Source organism: Nerophis ophidion, linkage group LG15 (genome assembly GCF_033978795.1).
Source record: "Nerophis ophidion isolate RoL-2023_Sa linkage group LG15, RoL_Noph_v1.0, whole genome shotgun sequence".
In the NCBI taxonomy this organism is placed as follows: domain Eukaryota; kingdom Metazoa; phylum Chordata; class Actinopteri; order Syngnathiformes; family Syngnathidae; genus Nerophis; species Nerophis ophidion.
Window position 1 is genome coordinate 53010605 of NC_084625.1, and position 18059 is coordinate 53028663.

At 40.5% G+C, this 18059-nt stretch overlaps 1 protein-coding gene and 1 long non-coding RNA gene across 2 annotated transcripts in view; one reads left to right on the top strand and one right to left on the bottom strand.

Moving 5' to 3' along the window:
* LOC133569802 (partitioning defective 3 homolog) overlaps nucleotides 1-18059 on the bottom strand; it is a 332895-nt gene that overhangs the window by 311836 nt on the left and 3000 nt on the right. The window lies entirely within an intron of this gene.
* LOC133569771 (uncharacterized) lies at nucleotides 1581-15329 on the top strand. The gene is made up of 3 exons (XR_009809886.1): nucleotides 1581-1770; nucleotides 14276-14351; nucleotides 14439-15329. It is a non-coding gene; the product is annotated as an uncharacterized LOC133569771 (long non-coding RNA).

Below are 18059 nucleotides of genomic sequence, written 5' to 3' on the forward strand. Positions count from 1 at the left end.
CTTCATTTATAAGTAAAGGTAAGACCATAATAACATTTTTTTTTATTAAATGTGCTTTTCATGATGGTATCCTTACATCACACTCAAATTTATAAGCGCAGGCCTAAATTTACCGCATGCCTTTGGTAAGCGCCGGAGTAAGAAGAGGTTTTAAATTAATTAGGGCCCCGGCCGCAAATCAAGGAAATACGGTAAGCTAAATAAAGTAATACACATGCTAAATAAAGTAATAAACACAGTTCAATGTTCTGTAAATGTTCCAACCATGGCAGAACCATAAGCCAACAATTTTAGCTGGGTTAATCCCGGAGGAGAGGCCAGAACCTTCACATGAAGCTAATTTAAATGTGACGGAGAGAAAGAAGAAAATAAATACTTCGAATATTTTCAACAGGAAGAAACTGCGTTAGGGCAGACAGTAACCAGCTCAGAAAAGGAAATTGCTTGTATTCTGTCAAGTGAAAAAAAGTGGTGGTCAACCAAGCCAAGATGTTGCACAGCAAGTAGTGCAAACTCTCAGTACACAAGGGGCCTAGATCTTCCTGCAAAATGCAGATAAGAGCAACACACAAACACAATATAAAAAATATATAATTAATAATTAATACATAAAACCTTTTTTTAATTTTATTTTTTTACTGACATACATCATCGTCGATGACAGTGGTCCCCAACCTTTTTGTAGCTGCGGACCGGTCAACGCTTGATAATTTGTCCTGCAGCCCGGCAGGGAGGGGGCGGGGGGATTTTTAATTTTTTTTGTCATGAAAAAGGGACGTTTTTTGGGTTGGTGCACTAATTATAAGTGAATATTGTGTTTTTTATGTTGATTTAATAAAAAAAAATTAAAATTAAAATTAAAAAAAAATTATAAAAAATTATTCTGCGGCCCCGTACCAATCAAGCCAGGTGGTTGGGGTCCACTGGTCTATTACATCATATTTGCATGAATCAATTGACTGCCCTCAATGCCCTCAAAATAATATTATTTTGTTTATATCCCAACAATGTCATGACTCCCCCCCAAAAAAGGAAATATAAAAACAGCAAAAAAACAAAAACAAACAAACAATACATCCATCTATTTTCTATTACCTGTCCCTTTCGGGGTCGTGGGAGCCTATCTCAGCTGCATTTGGGCGGAATGCGGGGAACAAACTAAAAATAATAATAACAAACAAAGAATAACAATTCAAAAAAATTGAACAGATTTAAAAAATATAATCATAGGGAGTAGAGTTGTACGGTATATCGGTACTAGTATACTATCGCAACAAATCAAAAATGGTTTGAAAAAGACCGGTTAGCCAAATTGTTTTAAACAAGTTAGCTACTAACTAGTTAGTAACTAGTTAAACAGGTAAGCTCTACAGTTTGGGAATGACGGTACATATAAGTAAACAGCATTTTTGTTGTGATTATCAGAAACAAAATCATACATTCTAGCTTGCCATCGTTTTGTTATAGTCCCAGAGTTAGTTATTGGCAGCACCATCGACATACAACCACTGCTCGGGCGTCTGTTGTTACTGCAATCACAGTCGCAGCAATACGGTGTTGGCAAAACACTGAGTCGCACCTGAGAGGGCGCCTGGCTTCAGACTACGTGTCCAACCACCGCAAACCACAGAGCTGACCTTTGCTAGGACTTTAGTTACTATCAGCTGGAGGAAGGAAATAACAACAACCATTCCCGCTAACCTAGTCTCAGAGTCTACAGATCCTAAAGACCATCAGAGTATAACTGCCAGGGCCCTGGTTTCCAATGAGGTAAGGGTATGGGGTATTCTTTTAACCACAGACGACAATCATAAGTGAATCTTTCAGCACCATCCATAGTTATATTTTGCTAAACAATCATAAATGAATATTTCAGTACATACAATGTTGACATCTATAGTTATATTTTGATAAAGACGGAGAAAAGCACGCTACTCGTAAACGGCGCATGCAACAACAACAACAACAACAACAAACATGGCTGTAGACCTGAAGTTAAATCATGAAATGCAACCTAACCTGAGCAAAAACGATCCATATTTATCCTGGAGAGTCGTGATACCAATGTTCTTGACGTAGCCTCACACCAGGTGTGAATGAATGATGGGTTCCCACTTCTCTGTGAGCGCTTTGAGTATATAACAATAGAAAAGCGCGATATAAATCTAATCCATTATTATTATTATCCATCCATCCATTCATCTTCTTCCGCTTATCCGAGGTCGGGTCATGGGGGTAGCAGCCTAAGCAGAGAAACCCAGACTTCCCTCTCCCCAGCCACTTTGTCTAGCTCTTCCCGGGGGATCCCGAGGCGTTCCCAGGCCAGCCGGGAGACATAGTCTTCCCAATGTGTCCTGGGTCTTCCCCGTGGCCTCCTACCGGTTGGACGTGCCCTAAACACCTCCCTAGGGAGGCGTTCGGGTGGCATCCTGACCAGATGCCCGAACCACCTCATCTGGCTCCTCTCCATGTGGAGGAGCAGCGGCTTTACTTTGAGTTCCTCCCGGATGGCAGAGCTTCTCACCCTATCTCTAAGGGAGAGACCCAAACTCATTTGGGCCGCTTGTACCCGTGATCTTATCCTTTCGGTCATGACCCAAAGCTCATGACCATAGGTGAGGATGGGAACGTAGATCGACCGGTAAATTGAGAGCTTTGCCTTCCGGCTCAGCTCCTTCTTCACCACAACGGATCGATACAACGTCCGCATTACTGAAGACGCCGCACCGATCCGCCTGTCGATCTCACCATCCACTCTTCCCCCACTCGTGAACAAGACTCCTAGGTACTTGAACTCCTCCACTTGGGGCAGGGTCTCCTCCCCAACCCGGAGATGGCACTCCACCCTTTTCCGGGCGAGAACCATGGACTCGGACTTGGAGATGCTGATTCTCATTCCTGTCGCTAATTATTATTATTATTATTATTATTAAAAGTTGCAGACCTCCATGCTTTTCCAGGTTTCGTCTGTTTTGTTGTGTCGAATGGCGTCTCGGGCACAATACTTCCATATGTCTGGGAACGCAACCGATAGATAATCCTTGATATCACTCCACAAATCTTTTTTTGATAAAGTATAGGGATCTATTCCATTGCATGTTGGATTTTTTGCAGGAAGATTTAAGCCTCTTTTGTACTCAGTTTGTGTGCTGCATGCTGTACAACGACCACCTTGTCTTGACTACCACTGCTTTTAACTTCCGGGAAGAAGTCACGTGATGCAATATAAGCAAATGACATAACGGCAACAGCGGTGGCTGTGATATCTTCCTCCAAGTGGAGTCTCGCTGTATTAGATTTTACAAGAATCAATACAAAAACAGCCTATAGTGGAAACCTCTACAGGTCGTAAATGCACTGTCGACATTTTAAATTTTATTGGGCAAAACACTGCAATGGAAACAAAAGCTAATGACAAAGTTTTCATCCATAGCCCACTGAATTTTAGGTGCACCTTCACCTGCAGGAAGGGATCTTGAAACCAACACCTGAAGTAGCTGAGGGAAACCTTCCCCTGTGCAGAGGGGGAAGTCTTTGACAGGCCGAGCATGGCTGAATGAATGAGTAATGCTCCCGTCCTTGTTAGGACAGGTGAAAGTGTCGACAGGGGCGGATATCGAAATACACTTTTAGCACATGATGACAAGTTCAAGAGTGTTTCCGTCTTCTAAGCTCTGGCATACAAACATTGGCCCTTCCTGCCCAAAATACGTTTTAATCAACACCTTGTTAAAATGTTCCTGGAACAATTCCTTCTGCTGGGTGTATTTGCCTGGCCCTCCAACGCCAACACAGGAAGGAACGTGCAGAGCTTAGCGTTGAGAAGAAGGTGCAGAAGAAAACCAAAAGTTGCAGTAGAGAGAGGTGCATCGGCAACAAGAATAACTTTCACCGTTGTCATTGCACTTGAAACTGAGTGGAAGAGTTCACGGTGCTAACTCGGCTTAGGAGTACCTCAGTTTTGAGGGTACAAAGTTTCCATCGGTTAATTGTTCCGAGATATGAATGCAGCCATAACTTTGATGTGACTCTCGTTTAAAATGAGTCCAACACCCCTGTTCTATTGTATTGTTTTTGCTACAATATTTGTTATCTAAAAGTCAGTTTTTATTAATTATAAAGGTTTTTGGGGGGAACCCAGTTTTTATTCATTATTAGGGTTTTTGGGGGGAAATTTGATTTCAATTTATTGCAATGGAGAACATTGAGTGGAGATATTTTGGGTTACGAGTTCTGTCACAGTAGCAATGGAACTAAAAATCCAAGGTACCAATATCTTGGTATTTCCATGATTAGAGTTTCAACTGAAATGTTCTGATAATGAAACATTAAAAAGGTCATCATTTGATAAATATACATTTGATTGTAAAAAACACTATTGATATCCCTTGTCCAGGCCTTGAATGACAAGAATGTCTGCTACAGATCAGAAGGACTGTTTTCACTGCTGGACTCTGGAAAGAAGTTCCGCAGCATCCGTAGCAGAACCTCTAGGTTCTGTAACCGCTTCTTCCCTCAGGCCATAAGACTCTTGAATGCATTAAAATAATCCCCTCAATTTACCCAAAAACGGATTAACTGGCTGGACAATATAACATACATCCATGAATGTGCAATATATTTATATGTACAGTTATCTATTTATATCTGCACCTTCTTTTGGAAATACAAACTCTCTGCACCTTATTGCTCGTTAATCCTGCATTACAACCAGCTAATTCAACAAAATGTTCTAATCTATACTAGGGATGCACCGATTAATCGGTAACCGAATATATTCGGCCAAATATGGCAAAAAAAGCCACATTCAGCCTTCGGTGGAATGAGTTAAAAGCAAGGCCGAATAGTGGCGTGTGACGCAATTTTTTGACGCGGTGACGCAATCAACCAACGTGCAGTGTTACATTTAAATTGTTTTATACATAGTTAGTTTCCTTCTTTTTATTCTGAAGCTGAAGTACTGTTATTGACAAATCTGTTCTGGTCTGGGATATGTTGTGTACCTGTATAAGTGTATGAGGTTACAAGCACACACTTATTGAGATTTAGTGGGGCCTCTGTTTACATTATTAGCCTGTTGTGTAGGCTACCTGTATAAGTGTATGAGGTTACAAGCACACACTTATTGAGATTTACTTGAGCCTTCTGTTTACATTATTAGCCTGTTGTGTAGGCTACCTGTATAAGTGTATGAGGTTACAAGCACACACTTATTGAGATTTACTTGAGCCTTCTGTTTACATTATTAGCCTGTTGTGTAGGCTACCTGTATAAGTGTATGAGGTTACAAGCACACACTTATTGAGATTTAGTGGGGCCTCTGTTTACATTATTAGCCTGTTGTGTAGGCTACCTGTATAAGTGTATGAGGTTACAAGCACACACTTAATTGAGATTTACTTGAGCCTTCTGTTTACATTATTAGCATATCTACTGTGGCTAAGCAGACTTTTGCCAAAAGGACAATAATTCATTTGTTGTGTGTTTATCCACTTTAATCCACTTTATTTTTTGGGGGGGATGCATGTTTTGTTTGAAGGCCTAATATAAATGAAAAACTTTGTGCTTTTTTTGAAAAGCAAAGGCTACTGGAATATTAAAAAATGTCAATATTCAATAAAAATGTACTTTATTTGAAAAACATGTCTAAAAATGTATTCTAGGCTATTTATACATAAAAAAGTTGTGAAAAACTGCATTTATTATTTGGTATTTGGCCTTCGGCCAAGAGCTTAAATTTTATTTGGTTTCGGCTTCGGCCACAAATTTTCATTTCGGTGCATCCCTAATCTATACTGTAAAGTTCAAATTTGAATGACAATAAAGGAAGTCTAAGTCTCTAAAATTGTGCGTCATTTGCTCAAAACCACAATTATCAAAGTCTAAAAATGAATCTGCTCCACAAAATAAAGCCTTGTTGTGACATACAGTGTACTGGGAACCGATTTATACAACATCAAGTGTAGCATGTCTAGTCTATTGTCCTCCTTTTGAACAGCCCTAGCTAATGATTACCTGGAGTATTTACCTGTGAGTTTACAAACTGCGAGGCGAGGTAGGAAATCATACTCTACAAAACACAGGGTCTATGTCATGTCTATTGTCCATTGAGGCACACACTCAAATAAATAACGTACAACAAGATCAATGAATCCATAAGACTGGTTTATATCATAAATATTAGTCTTAGTTATACAGATAATCAAACCAAAAGGTGTGACAACTTGCATTGACTGAACAAGCTAGCCCCTAATAGCCTGACATATTAAAACCCCAGTCGTGCAATTGCTTGGCATGACTAGAGCGTTTGGCCCGCTGACATGTGGCTTCTGTTGCTGGCAAGCAGCGCTAGAAATCCTTGCAGCTTTGCATGCAACGCACAAGCTCGGAATTCAGTCCCTGATGTTTTTGACTGGCACAAGTCCTTGCACGCCTGTGTCCTACCCGTTTGTCTACACAGTGCATGTGCAACTGTACACATCTCCACGGAGGGAAGTCCCTACCTTGACCCTGAGGAGAAGCCCTGTTTGAACTAGATAAGGACCACACTGGTGCCATTGACCCCGGTGCCAGCTGGCTGAACGGACAAACCCCAAACCTCATTATAGTCATCTTGTCTCAAATATTCATTTATATGTGCATTCTTTAATTATTTCAGAATGTTTCGTAGTCTATAGGGACTTGACACGTTTTGAAAATTATCTGGCACAGTGGTGACATTTACAGCTGTGCTCTACCTTCTTCATAATGATAAAACACAATTTAGCCATTTTGGAAACCGCATCCTTTGCAAAGTTAAAATATTTCAATTTAACTGCTTCTCTATCATTTTCAAAAGAATAGGTGCTTATTGCAGTATTGCGGACTTTGTCAGAGCCAACAATGATTACTTTGGACAAATGATGATCCAGAAACGTATATTTTTAATCCTGAATACAAGGATGATCTACCAAGTTTTATAAGCTCTGCTAAATAAATCCAGCTTTAATGAAACACTAAGCATATTGTAGCAGTATTGCAAAGTGCTAAAGAAGAAATACAAACTACAAACATAAAAGCGATCCCTTAATGTACAATGCCTGCTCTCACTGCCATGACTGATAGGATGTCCATATCTTCCTGTTTTGATGAACAATTAATAATGATGTATCATTGTGCCACTGAAAAGTTTGTCTGCGTTAGCACTTATAACAACATAGCGAATATTTGGTTAATATTCAAGTCACAATATGTAGATAAAGTATTGTTGGCGGGTTTTGGAGGGTTATGTATAGAGTTTTGTGGGCAAAATAGAGAGCTCCCACTGACTACATTGTTAGCGGCGTTTTTTGCAAGTATCTATTTACGACTTATAACTCATTAAAAAAAAAGAAAAACATATGTATTCATGTCTTATATAAGGATTGTGAATGATAAACGGCGCATCTCTAATTTTTGCGTATTTCCAGTATGACTGATCTAATAATACGGTCAGTGCAGAAGAGTTACTCCAGTGACGTCAACCTCGAGAAACAGCCGAAGGTATTTGGAGCAGAATATTCACAATTGACTGAATTTGTGGCATTTTGTGATGTTTAAACATTATTGGATATGGTTTAATAGATATAATAAAACACAATTTAGCATATCAACTCAACTTGTTTTTACACTCTACAGCAGGGGTCTCAAACTCTGGATGCAGAGTCTGGGTGAGGCTGGGCCACAAGAAAAGATATCTTTAAAAAATATATTTCTAAATGTATTTATTCTTATTTTCAATACAAAATAAAATCAAATATAAATGAACAAAATGAGGATTAACAAATGTGAGGCAATGCAAATTACATAATAAAAAACAACAAATAACGATTTGAATAGGTCCAGGTTATTGGGGACTGTTATTACTGACGGACAGGTGCAGCCAGGCACGTTAGAAAACGCTTTCACACATTTGCCGCTTTTCAACTAACGCAGAGGTAGGCAACCCAGAACGTTGAAAGAGCCATTTTGGATCCAAATAAAAAGTGTCTCTGTCTGCAGAAAATGGGGTGGGGAGATTCTCTGCTTGCATCATGCAAGTGACGTCAATGTTCGGCCCTCGAGAGCCCACATACCACACCGTGATTGGTAGATTCCTTCAGCTCCGCAGACAACGCTGTCAAGCGCCATTCATACAAAACTCGTGGGCCGCACTAATATTAAACTTTCATATGGCCCGCGAGACGTTATTTTGCGGCCCCTGCTCTACAGCTACTTTAAAACAGTTAAAACTCCCGATAAAATACTCAGACTAAAACATTATCAGTGAAACATAAACACAAAACATGCAAAATAGTGGGATTTCTAACAAAGTATCTATTTATTTTAATACAAAACATTTCAGTGTGTGCACAAGTGCTTTTTGAGCACATTCGACAAAACTGGGCTACCAACGCTGACATTTTAACACCTGACATCCCTGCAAGGCCAGAGGAGCGAGCATCTCCACTGGAAGCTGCAGCATAATGTGACTTGTGGAGCAGAAAGGATGTTTTAGTGCAAGACGAGCACTCATGTAAAAAGAGTAGGAGCATGAGATGAAGGGTCTGATGCTGCAAGACAAGAAGGAGGGATAAAGATAGAAGCACCGAGAAGAATGAAAGGAAAGCTAGAGAGGATGATGGAAGGTTACCAAGTCAGAGTTCCCTTCAATCCTGAGCTCTGCTCCCTGCTGTGGTAGAAATGAAATAAAAATCTCTGCTGCTTGACTAAAAGTCTGAACTTATCTATCCTCAGTTATCATCCATCACAGTGCGTTCCTTCATCAACATCATCATCGACCCACAAGTCCAGCCTGGCACGGTCTAGTCACATAATTACCTTGGCATCTGTACCGGACTGCAGCCTCTCTCCTGATGACATAACTGTGTTGAGGCCTCATCATCTCTGAGAAGCTTCCAGTCCAATTAGGGCTGGGCGATATATCATTATACACGATATATGGCGAGTTTGTCTCTGTGCGATACAGAAAATGACTATATAGTGATATTGGAGTAGACGTTCTCACACAGTTGCTTTTAGCTGCTGGCATTACACTACAGGCTCTTCTCACTCTTTCTTGTGTCTCCTTCTCACAGACAACCAGGTGCAACTTTTTACACCTCACATACTGTCACCTCACACGTCACATACTGTCACCTCACACGTCACATACTGTCACCTCACACGTCACATACTGTCACCTCACACCTCACATACTGTCACCTCACACCTCACATACTGTCACCTCACACGTCACATACTGTCACCTCACACGTCACATACTGTCACCTCACACGTCACATACTGTCACCTCACACCTCACATACTGTCACCTCACACCTCACATACTGTCACCTCACACCTCACATACTGTCACCTCACACGTCACATACTGTCACCTCACACGTCACATACTGTCACCTCACACGTCACATACTGTCACCTCACACGTCACATACTGTCACCTCATACCTCACATACTGTAACCTCATACCTCACATACTGTCACCTCACACGTCACATACTGTCACCTCACACGTCACATACTGTCACCTCATACCTCACATACTGTCACCTCACACCTCACATACTGTCACCTCACACCTCACACACTGTCACCTCACACGTCACATACTGTCACCTCACACGTCACATACTGTCACCTCACACGTCACATACTGTCACCTCACACGTCACATACTGTCACCTCACACGTCACATACTGTCACCTCACACCTCACATACCGTCACCTCACACCTCACATACTGTCACCTCACACCTCACATACTGTCACCTCACACGTCACATACTGTCACCTCACACGTCACATACTGTCACCTCACACGTCACATACTGTCACCTCACACGTCACATACTGTCACCTCACACCTCACATACTGTCACGTCACATACTGTCACCTCACACCTCACATACTGTCAAGTCACATACTGTCACCTCACACGTCACATACTGTCACCTCATACCTCACATACTGTCACCTCATACGTCACATACTGTCACCTCACACGTCACATACTGTCACCTCACACGTCACATACTGTCACCTCACACGTCACATACTGTCACCTCACACCTCACATACTGTCACCTCACACCTCACATACTGTCACGTCACATACTGTCACCTCACACGTCACATACTGTCACCTCACACCTCACATACTGTCACCTCACACCTCACATACTGTCACCTCCCACGTCACATACTGTCACCTCACACGTCACATACTGTAACCTCACACGTCACATACTGTCACCTCACACGTCACATACTGTCACCTCACACGTCACATACTGTCACCTCATACGTCACATACTGTCACCTCACACGTCACATACTGTCACCTCACACGTCACATACTGTCACCTCACACGTCACATACTGTCACCTCACACGTCACATACTGTCACCTCACATACTGTCCCCTCACACGTCACATACTGTCACCTCATACGTCACATACTGTCACCTCATAAGTCACATACTGTCACCTCACACGTCACATACTGTCACCTCATACTTCACATATTGTCACCTCATACTTCACATATTGTCACCTCATACTTCACATACTGTCACCTCATACGTCACATACTGTCACCTCATACGTCACATACTGTCACGTCACATACTGTCACGTCACATACTGTCACCTCATACGTCATATACTGTCACTTCACACGTCACATACTGTCACCTCACACGTCACATACTGTCACCTCACACGTCACATACTGTCACCTCACACGTCACATACTGTCACCTCACACGTCACATACTGTCACCTCATACGTCACATACTGTCACGTCACATACTGTCACCTCATACGTCATATACTGTCACTTCACACGTCACATACTGTCACCTCACACGTCACATACTGTCACCTCATACGTCACATACTGTCACCTCATACCTCACATACCGTCACCTCACATGTCACATACTGTCACCTCACACGTCACAAACTGTCACCTCATACGTCACATACTGTCACCTCATACGTCACATACTGTCACGTCACATACTGTCACCTCATACGTCATATACTGTCACTTCACACGTCACATACTGTCACCTCACACGTCACATACTGTCACCTCATACGTCACATACCGTCACCTCACACGTCACATACCGTCACCTCACACGTCACATACCGTCACCTCACACGTCACATACTGTCACCTCACACGTCACATACTGTCACCTCACACGTCACATACTGTCACCTCACACGTCACATACTGTCACCTCACACGTCACATACTGTCACCTCACACGTCACATACTGTCACCTCATACGTCACATACTGTCACCTCATACGTCACATACTGTCACGTCACATACTGTCACCTCATACGTCACATACTGTCACCTCATACGTCACATACTGTCACGTCACATACTGTCACCTCACACTGTCACTTCACACGTCACATACTGTCACCTCATACGTCACATACTGTCACCTCATACCTCACATACCGTCACCTCACATGTCACATACTGTCACCTCACACATCACATACGTCCTCACAGAGCAGAGAGGTAGCAACATGGGTAACGTTAGCTGTGATGCTAGCGGAGCCATGCGAGTGGTAATATGAGAGAAAGAAGGTGCAAATGAAAGAATAATTAATTCCCAAGAAAAACAGCAGGGGTCCATCGTCTGACGGTGGTTTGGCTTCAAGTGAGAATATGTCGAACAGACAACCGTAATTTGTCAAGTGTGGGCCAAAAGTGTTGCTGTAAAAAGTAGCATCACTGCTAATATGTAGCATCATTTGAAAAGTCACCAAAATAGGCTGACTCGCGCAAGGATGTTTGGGTACATTTTCTACCATATATGGATAATCTGCAGACAACACACTTGAACCAAATTCCAAATAGACTGAAGTAAGTTTGCAGAAAGGCAGGGTTGTTTTAGGAATATCTCTGCCATACCTCAACAGTTTGACTTACAATGTTTAGGACTTCCCAAACATACAAAACCAGGCAGCAATTGGTAAGAAAAGTTGGTTTTGCATAATAGAGCCGCTTTAAAGACTCGCCTTACAGATGTGCGACTAAATTTAACGTCCCACAGCCTCGATCAATGAAATAGTCGCCTCCATGCTGCTGAGCCACAGAAAAATGACACCAGGAAACGATGCTTCAGATGAGTTGATATCATATGGTTCTTTCATTATGTACGCTCCTGTTCTTCATCATATACTTCCGATACTGGGAGACGAGGATGGGAAAACGAGCTTGATTCTTGTCTGTTGCAAATTTCTGCATTGTTAAGCAAGTTTTAATGCAGAAATGTTTGCGGTCTTTCCTTGCCTGATGGCGAATCAAATTTCAACCACAGCCAGTTCTCCCTACCCAAACATGTCCATGTGGTCTAGTATGGCAGCTGCACATCCACAAAATAACATCCTTTCTCCTGCTGAGGTTCTCAATTATTACTTGATCAGCCTCGTGCTGGATAAACATCAGCCTTGAGACGGTATGAGAGGCCAACAAAGCAATCTGGCATTGATCCTTCAGGACTGTGCGAGGGGAAGAGAAGATTGGCTCTGGGAGTCATTGGCGTCATTGACACATTCAGACTGGGACCAGGGCCTCAGAAGACCCCTGTACTACCAGTTCACAACCTCGAATAATCTTGTGTAACCTACTGACATGACATTATCTAGGATCAGGGTTGTGTTTGCAGTGTTGACTATCAGTAAAATCGCACTTAAGTATATCATACATGCTAGTATCTCTCTGGACTAGGGCTGGGTGATCACGATTACATTTCTTCATATTGTCCCGTCTCGATTAACATTACAATAAATTGTTTTAAATTAAAGTCAGATTGTCCTGTGCAGGATTATAGCAAGTACTGTTGCATGCTTACTGTTTACTACTGCAGTGTCTTGTAACAGACATGTCTGCCATGTTTGATGGAGGTAGTATATGCTCACAGCTGACAACTGTCATTTTGTTCATACACCGTATTTCCTTGAATTGCCGCCGAGTATACAGAATTACTGCCAGGTCAAACTCGTTTCGCAAAATAATTAGCGCATGCTTAGCATTGCCGCCGGCTCAGGATTAACGCCGGGTCAAACTCGTTTCGCGCAAATTATTATTTTTATTAGCGCATGTCTAGAATTTCCACCGGGTCAAACTCGTTTCGCCAAATTAGCATTTGCCTAGAATTTCCACCGGGTCAAACTCGTCATGTCACGGGTGACACTTCAACTGTCATCATTTTCAAAATCGAGGAGGCTGATTTTAAAAAATTTGAAATCGCATAAAGAGAAGAAGATTAAGAGCTATTCAGTAGGATTTAAGGTCCAAGCTATTGAATATGCTAAAAATAACAGTAAGCAGCTATGTTTTATTAATATACCGTAGCTGCGTGGGTCAAATATGAGTCATTAAATGACTCCCGCCTCCTGGTGGTAGAGGGCGCTAGTGATCCTTCTCGGCTGCAGAAGAAGTGACAACAAGCAGCAAGAGTGAGCAGGGATCCTTTATTTTTTCCTCTCGCTTGCACTTTTAACATGGAGGATTACATATCTAAAATAAAACAGTTTTCTAAACTGGACTTTCAATGGAAGCAGGAGGTAATAAAGGAAGATCTCCATTGAGACAGAGAGACTTTTAAAACTGAAGAAAGATAAGGAAGACTTCTCTGAACAAGTTATCGATGCTTTTGATCAGAAGGAGCTGCGCAGGGACTTCATTTATAAGTAAAATTAAGACCATAATAAGCGGTAGAAAATGGATGGATGGATGGTAAGACCATAATAACCTTTTTTTAATTAAATGTACTTTTCATGATGGTATCCTTACATCACACTCAAATTTATAAGCGCAGGCCTAAATTTACCGCATGCCTTTGGTAAGCGCCGGAGTGAGAAGAGGTTTTAAAATAATTAGCGCCCCAGCGGCAATTCAAGGAAATACGGAAGTCATTTTCTATATCGCACAGAGACAGACCCGTGATATATCCAGTATATCGATATATCTATCGCCCAGCCCTAATTAAAAGGTACTGTAAAATAATAATGAGGACCAACACATAAAACACGTTTAATAATTATTCTCCCAGTCAGTACTAATAAAGACGTTCTGTGAGTGCCTGCAAGTCTGCAGGATTACTGGTGAGCTGCAGCAGAGTGAAACCAAAGTCCCCGCTCCTTTTAAATGTTGTGTTTTAACTTATATGCGAGTGTTTGTTATATTTCTGTATTTTCTTGCACTTCCAGCTGGGAAAAGGGGACCAGGCCCAAAGCTGATTGAACATTAATTACGTCGGGACGGGCCTGACACAGAAGCAAACACGTAGGATCACGGTCAATAAAGCAGGATTATACCGAGCATCATTGCTTCCGGACTATTTACTACTGCAATAATTTCTAACCTCCCGAGGGAGGTGTTTCGGGCACGTCCAACCGGTAGGAGGCCACGGGGAAGACCCAGGACACATTGTGGAGGGGGTCCGGTCCGATGACCATGGATGAAGTACTGGCTGTCCAGAGTCGAGACCCAGGATGGACCGCTCGTCGGGACCCAGGATGGACCGCTCGCCTGTATCGGTTGGGGACATCTCTACGCTGCTGATCCGCTTGAGATGGTTTCCTGTGGACGGGACTCTCGCTGCTGTCTTGGATCCGCTTGAACTGAACTCTCGCGGCTGTGTTGGAGCCACTATGGATTGAACTTTCACAGTATCATGTTAGACCCGCTCGACATCCATTGCTTTCGGTCCCCTAGAGAGGGGGGGTTGCCCACATCTGAGGTCCTCTCCAAGGTTTCTCATAGTCAGCATTGTCACTGGCGTCCCACTGGATGTGAATTCTCTCTGCCCACTGGGTGTGAGTTTTCCTTGCCCTTTTGTGGGTTCTTCCGAGGATGTTGTAGTCGTACTGATTTGTGCAGTCCTTTGAGACATTTGTGATTCGGGGCTATATAAATAAACATTGATTGATTGATTGATTGAGAAGACTATGTCTCCCGGCTGGCCTGGGAACGCCTCGGGATCCCCCGGGAAGAGCTGGACGAAGTGGCTGGGGAGAGGAGAGTCTGGGCTTCCATGCTTAGGCTGCTGCCCCCGCGACCCCACCTCGGATAAGCGGAAGAAGATACAAGTTTGATTGAGTTAATATGCTGACAGCTGATCACCGTGATCCAACTCCGATGAATCTCGAACAGCCATCACGATTAAATAATCGCCCAGCCCTACTTTGTACATCTACTGGAATAAACTGCAACTTTAGAGAAGGTTTTTGGTGCATGTTCAAGAATAAAAAGTGTCCCTCATACCAGTGATTATGTCTCACGGCTCAGCTGTGACTTGCACGTCTACATTTACAGTATCAAGCATGGATCAATGGACCAGTCGCCAACATTCTGCTGATCCATGTGGATCCAAGTGCTCTGGAAGTTATTATTGGCCTGCTGTACTTCATGTGTGTTGTTGCAGTGGTGAAGTTTATTACTGTTTTTTTTTTTTACAGGATGTCAATTTAGGCAACTCTTTATTTCACCAGTATATTTCTAAAAAAACATGTTTTCAAACAAATTTGACATTACGTTTATGGTCACCAAAATGATCACGTTATTGTTGAATGCACTCAAAAAGTACCTCCACACATACTAAATTGTTCTAACCGTGGCGACAAATAAAGTATCATTATCACTGCAGGACGAGGAATTGCTAAACATGCTTCACTACACACCGTGGGAGGATACAATATCTCACTGGTGTCACAATGTAAACAAATGCCATGGGTGGATCCACACCTGACATCCACTGCAATGATACCAAGTACAAAAGCGTATTTAGTCGATACTATGATTACATTGATATTTTTTATTATCATCACAAAATATTTTTTTCCTTTTTTTTTTTAAATTTATATTAAGTTTATAAAGTCAGGAAATATGTCCCTGGACACATGAGGACTTTGACTATAACCAATGTATGATCCTGTAATTACTTGGTATCGGATCGATACCTAAATGTGTGGTATCATCCAAAACTAATGTCAAGTATCAAAGAAGAGAAGAATTAGTGATTATTACATTTTAACAGAAGTGTAGATAGAACATGTTAAGAGAAAATAAGATATTAATAATAAATAAAAAAAAGTACATTAATAAGTAATTTTTTTAGTTTGTCACTCATATTGTAGACAAAATAATAATAATGATAAATGACAATATGTTACTGCAGACTAATTAGGAGTCTTTGTTTGTTTACTTACTACTAAAAGACAAGTTGTCTAGTATGTTTAACATTTTATTTAAGTACTAAATTGCAATAATAAACATATGTTTCATGTACCCTAAGATTTTTTGTTCAAATAAAAACAATAATGCCATTTCTTGGGGTCCCCTTTATTTAGAAAAGTACCTAAATGTATCGAAATACACTTAGGTACCAGTACCAAAATATTGGTATCAGGACAACCCTTCTTGGGAATTGTTCTCCTTTTTGCCGTGATAGCTAATATGGATTATAATCAGCAGGAAGGTTACGTTTGAAATACAAATGTTTCCATTTAATGTATATTTCTCCTGGTTCATATTAAGTCATAAAAATATAAATAATTATCGATACTGACTGATATTTAAAAAAAAAAAATAAAACTTTGTGATACATATAGTTGTCAGGAAAAATCCTGAACTCTAACCCCTAATACTATGCATAACAAAGTTGAAATGCATGGTATTAGTGAGACATGTGGATTGATAGTGTAATCTATAATAGTTTCATCCATGATAATAGTGTAATCCATGATATTAAGTTTCATCCATATTAATAGTGTAATCCATGATATTAATAGTTTCATCCATGATATTAATAGTGTAATCCTTGATATTAATAGTTTCATCATAGTTTCATCCATGATATTAATAGTGTCATCCGTGATATTAATAGAGTAATCCATGATATTAAAGTGTCATCCGTGATATTAACAGTTGCATCATAGTTTCATCCATTATATTAGTGTAATCCATAATATTAATAGTGTAATCTATGATAATAGTGTAATCCATGAAAAAAGTTTCATCCATGACAATAGTTTCATCCGTGATATTAATAGTTCCATCCATGATATTAAAGTGTCATCCGTGATATTATAGTTGCATCATTGTTTCATCCATTATATTAGTGTAATCCATAATATTAATAGTGTAATCTATGATAATAGTGTAATCCATGAAAAAAGTTTCATCCATGACAATAGTTTCATCCGTGATATTAATAGTTCCATCCATGATATTAAAGTGTCATCCGTGATATTTATAGAGTAATCCATGATATTAAAGTGTCATCCGTGATATTTATAGAGTAATCCATGATATTAAAGTGTCATCCGTGATATTAATAGTTCCATCCATGATATTAAAGTGTCATCCGTGATATTAACAGTGTAATCCATGATATTAAAGTGTCATCCGTGATATTAACAGTTGCATCATAGTTTCATCCATTATATTAGTGTAATCCATAATATTAATAGTGTAATCTATGAAATAAATTCCATCCATGACAATAGTTTCATCCATGATATTAATAGTGTAATCCATAATATTAATAGTGTAATCTATGAAATAAATTTCATCCATGACAATAGTTTCATCCATGATATTAAGGTGTCATCCGTGATATTAATAGTTGCATTATAGTTTCATCCATTATATTAGTGTAATCCATAATATTAATAGTGTAATCTATGATAATAGTGTAATCCATGAAAAAAGTTTCATCCATGACAATAGTTTAATCCATGATATTAATAGTTTCATCCATATTAATAGTGTAATCCATGATATTAATGGTTTCATCCATGATATTAATAGTGTAATCCGTGATATGAATAGTTTCATCATAGTTTCATCCATGATATTAATAGTGTCATCCGTGATATTAATAGTGTAATCCATGATGTTAATAGTTTCATCCATGATATTAATAGTGTCATCCGTGATATTAATAGTTGCATCATAGTTTCATCCATTATATTAGTGTAATCCATGATA